This window comes from Arachis ipaensis, chromosome B10 (assembly GCF_059453495.1).
Source record: "Arachis ipaensis isolate K30076 ecotype BB chromosome B10, ASM5945349v1, whole genome shotgun sequence".
Classification (NCBI taxonomy): domain Eukaryota; kingdom Viridiplantae; phylum Streptophyta; class Magnoliopsida; order Fabales; family Fabaceae; genus Arachis; species Arachis ipaensis.
Window position 1 is genome coordinate 125,187,865 of NC_142435.1, and position 5,379 is coordinate 125,193,243.

General features: G+C 37.1%; 1 pseudogene; it reads right to left on the reverse strand.

The window, feature by feature from the left end:
* Positions 1-2,521: 2,521 nt before the first annotated feature.
* Positions 2,522-4,550, reverse strand: LOC148581617 (histone acetyltransferase of the MYST family 1-like; annotated as a pseudogene).
* Positions 4,551-5,379: the final 829 nt, after the last annotated feature.

A 5,379-nucleotide genomic window follows, 5' to 3' on the forward strand; every position in this document is an offset into this window, starting at 1 on the left:
AATTTACCCTTTCTATCGGTGGCAGCAAAAAACATCTGGCTTTTCCATGATAGCAGTCACAAAGATCAAAGAGAGAAGAGAAAAGGCAATTTCAGAGCAGAAAATGAGAAATCGGAGTGCAGAATCAGAAAGAGCTCACCAAAAAACTTTAGGGAGGGTCCTACTTGTCTGCCACGTCAGTGCCACATCAGCAGTCTCGTCAGTGCCACGTCAGCAAGACAATGACACGTGGCGACACCTGAGAGGAGGGAGAGAGACACGCTGGCAGAGAGGTGGAAGCGCGGGTCAAACGTGGGTCAGGCCGGGTCTCGCGCGGGTCAACCAGGATGGCTTCGGGTGACATGTGGCAGCACCAGGAGCGTTGGATCTGCACCAAGATCAATGGTTGCTGAAAATTGGAGGCGAGGAAGGCTGACGTCGCGACATGTGCGAGCGCGAGGGACGTCCGATCGACGCCGAGATCTAACGGCTGCTGAAGCTTCTGGAAGGAGAAATAATGGAGGTGGACAGCGAACTTCCGGCGGCGCGTGACGACGCGTCCGATGGCTGGTGGCGGCGATGTTGGCGGCGTTGGAAAGCTGACGAAGAGGAGATCACAATGATGCCGGAGGTAACGAACCAAAGCGTCGGAAACAGATCGAAAAATGCGAGCAAAGAGGCACGGGTGGAATCTGGAAGGAAGATCAACCTGGTCGTGGCAGTGTCTTTCGGCGGTGCGTGGAGGCGCGTCTGGAAGCGTATGGTGGCGGTTCTGGTTGCGTTGGAATCACGGTGACAAGACGAACAAGATGGTTATGAGGGTGACGAACCAAAGCGTCGAAAAGGGAACGAAAAAAGAGGCCAAAGAACACTGCCGGAAAGGAAAAAATAATGTGGCGATGAACTAATATTCATTTGAAAAAAAGACCTAAGCTCTTGATACCATGTTAGAAACAAGAGACTGAGAGAGTAAGCTGAAAAGTATATTATTGAGTTGTGATCAAAAGGTACAATATACAAGGGGTATTTATAGGTGCTAAATGAATCAAAGTAATGAAAACATAGAATCCTACAATTAATGTACAGATATACTATATAAATATAGACGATACTAATTGATTCTAATGATTCTCTAACATTAGGAATGATAGCTGAGTTTGGGTGATCAGTTGGATGAGAGAATGTACTTTACAAGATGACTTCAATATTAAGGTAATATTTATAACAAAGGATTTTTGACATAATTTTTTCAACACACTCCTAATTAGAATTATATTATTGGTGCTCTAATCAGATTAACGACTCCACACAAATGAGACTTGCCATGGATCTGGTTTTAGAGGAGTACAACGATTTGTGTCTCGTAATCCAAGATAATGCTTGGAAATATAGGAGCAAGGTAGAAGTAGAGTATGAAGATATTTGGAAATGAGGAATTATCTTTTTAGATATTTTTACTATTTTCTTTGAAAGACAAATTATTAAGCTATTTTTCATTAGTTTTTACACTAATTTATCCTTCTTCTACATATTACAATTTTATATTACTAATTTCCTTTACTTCATCAGTTAATATAAGTTATTAGTAAGCTATATATCATCGTAACTAATTATTGCTGAGTATGATAGATACAATATAATTTAATCCAAAAAATGTACAAGAGCAAAGTTCAAACATATCCTAAATTTATAAGATATAATTTATCTATCTTAAGCCATTGTTAAAAAATATAATAGAAAGTTAAAAAATACAACACCAAAACTATATCTCATAGCAATTGAACCTTCAACTTCAACTACACTTTTTTAACTAAAGAAGTAAACGACAAACAAAGGCTACCAAGAAAACGAACTCACTTCTTTATCCATATTATTAACAAGTGCCAAAGAGAGACAAAACGGAGAAAATTAATTTTGATTGGAAAGTCCTTTTAATTTTGGGTCTCTTGTATGACAAAATGTTGTCATATTAATTTCAGAATTTAATTTAATATGCTATCTCTTAAATCAAGTACAAATTTGCAACAAATTAAATTTTAAGTTGCAAGATTGAAAGATACCATAAAAAGAAAATACAATACATGCCTCAAACTGCATGAAAAGAGGCGATTTAGTACATTTTTTTTACCAAAGATAGGAGACGCGAACCCGCAACCTCTTAATTAAGTATGGAGAGACTATGTCATTTGAGCTATAACTCATTGGCAGGCGATTTAGTACATTGCTCATAAGAAAAGGCAGAACTAAATCTAATCGTTACCAATTTCTATTTTTTTAAAAAGATTAAAGGTTGATTTCTAAGTATTCTTTTTATTTTGTTGAAATTGAGCATAAATAAATTGAGTCATGAATTAAAACAGGTAAGAATGATTCAGCTTATAACAATCAATGTGTTCCTAAGCTAGCTAAGATCTTTACAAGACCAAGTATTTGTTATTTGTTAATACACAAAATGGGGCAGTGCTAAAACAACTAACTAACAAACCTAAAATCTATATATACAAGTTCATCAAAGTTACATAAATGGTAAGTACCTCTGGCCTCAATTTTGTTCCTTGCAAGGGGTCCAGATCAATTTGCTAACATTAACCTCAAGACCTCCTCTACTAGCAACTTTAAGATGGCGATCAAGAACCTTAGAATCTGCACAAATAAGATGTTGTCCTTTTTTGTATTGGATTAATTCTAGGCTCTGAAGAGTTGTCAATATATCTTCGGTTTTGATGGCAGTCATATCACTTAGCTCCTGCAGAAACACAACTTTCTCAGTAACAAGATAACATGCATTCTATGAAATAAAATTATTATATAGATGCTTACCTTGATGGAAATGTTACCATTACACTTTTTCAGAATGTCCAAAAGAACTCTGGTCCAATATCCTCTGTAGCTTAGCAGTCCAAGATCTGAAAGGGGTCTTTCTGGCGTGCCAACTTTGCCCTTCTTCTTAGAAAGTTCATATGCTATTCAATATTTGAAATTAGAATGATGAAATCTACAAAAATGTGTGTGCGCATCTGTGTGAGAAGGATAGAGGAGGGGGAGAGCGCGCTTATAAAAGGCTATTCGAAATTTTTAATAGGATTCCTCAGAATTTTTTTCCTTTATGATAAAAGGTAGTCAATATCAACACCAGTATCTTTCATGTAAAGTAAATACGAAGAAATAAGTGCAACAAAACCACAAGGCATACGCATGGAGGAGAAATAAGATATTTAAATTAAAAAAATGTTCAATGTTAAGTTTCACCAATTATAAAGCATTACAGGCTTCTGATAAGAGATGAAAGAATTGGGATAGCAAATTAAAAAATATAAATACTGAAATATCTCATGCCAACCTAAAATGATTAGAGCCAAGTATTAGTTATCTTAGAGAAATAGCCAACCATGTGGCATCCTAGATCATCACATTCACACAAAACATAGAACAGAAATTGGTCTACATCATAATAGAGCGTCTTTTGATCAAGAAACAACTCTGCCAAATAACACAGATTCTTTGGGATCTTTCCTAACCCTGAGAAAATATACCAAAAACGGACTGCATCACATCACCTCTGGGTGTGCTAGCTCCACTGGAATTAGCATCCTCTCTGTGGTCTGCAACACCAACTTCTGAGAAACTAAAATGCTCAGATTGATGGCTTCCTCTGCTCCCGCTTTCACGATCACCGTTATTTTTTCCTGTCCGGATTCTTGACTTAATTTTGTTACTTACCTTTGATACTTGTTTAATGATTCTAACATCAAGACATGTTATGCTATACCAGTATAAATTACGGAAACATGAAAGTTATAGCACTAACCAAAATCGAGAACTTGGATGCTATAGAAGTTTGGAGAGGCTGTTGAGTATCAAGGCCAAGTTTATTTGAAATGCTACTTCTAAGAGGCCTAGAGCCTGAACCTGATTCAGCATTGTTTGTAGCCAAGCACGGAACTCTCGTTTCAACAAAGAGCCGCGAATCACTCGAGATCACAGATAATCCCAACTAAACTTCCATCATCATCATAGAAAGGAGTATTCGTCGCTACCGCTAAGAACTGCTCTCCCATCTTGTTTTGCCCAGTCCAGCTCTCTCCCATTACGACACGGTTCACAATATCATCAGCCAAAGCAAAATCTATGGGGTCAACAATTAGCTTAATCCCATCCTGCCCAAGAGCTTCCTCCTTAGCATAACCATACAGATTTTTGGCACTCCGGTTCCTGCAAAATCATTGCAAATCAAATCCAAGAGAGTGAAGGGGCGGAAAAACTCTAAATGTAGATCCCTCACTCCCCACAATTCATGCAATCAACAAGACAAGACAGGACAGAACATATCAAAACCAACATGCACATCTATTTTTACCTAAGGAATTGTCATATCTAAAATCCAAATCATATATACGGGTTGCGCTGCGAAGATGAGCGGACGAGAGAGACGACAGAGTGAGAGGAAGAGAAAAGGCATCCATGAATTGAAAAGGCATAATGATTAACTAACCTCCAAGCGTTGAGGCAGTGTCTTACACAGTGGCAGCATAAGCTAATTGCGCGACGGCGGCGGAAGCAGGTTGCGGCATCGTCTGAGGCATGTTGCGGTGACGAGGATTGGCGAATGAGAGATACAGTAGAGGAGGAGAATGAGAGAATGACGGTGATTGAAATTGGATGAAAAATCCTAGCAGACAAGCTTCTCTTCTCTGAATTTGAAACTAAAAGGAAAAGGAAAAAAGTATAAAAACAAAAAAATTTGAGGGATCAAAATCTTATTATTTTTTCCAAAAAAAAAGGGAGTATATTTTGTAATTATTTTGATGATGGTTAATCATACTCCTACATAAAAGTAGGAGTAAGAAATCCATGACCCACTTTATATATTAAGTACTCCTTATGTACTCCCATTAAAAAAAATTACAACAAATAAACCTACATCAACTATTGATAAAAAAATAATTTAAGTAACATGGTGCAATTTTTGTTGTCCATCTTTAGATACCACAGGAAATGGCACTCTATTGGTGTCAAGTATAGAAATGTTAATGGCGTATGTACGGCCTATATTCTCTTGGCGAAGGGTGTACTGAACATCTATGGAAGTCCTAAGAATCTAACTATCAAGTTGATCTCTCCTAAAAAAGTTGTCATAGGGCATTATTTTCACATCGCGATTTTTATTGTACTAAGCCACCATCCCGTAGAGAAGTTCAAACAAGTATTTCAATATGTTAGAGAATAGAGAAAGAAAAAGTATAGAAGGGTGAAGAGAGCAGAGAGCATAGGAAAAATAAGTTCTTCTCATTATTAAAAAGAATGAAAAATTTCTTTAAAAAAAATATCTGTTGAGTTATTACAGTTTATATACTATGTACTTTTTATGTACTCCCACTAAAAAAATTATAACAAATAAAC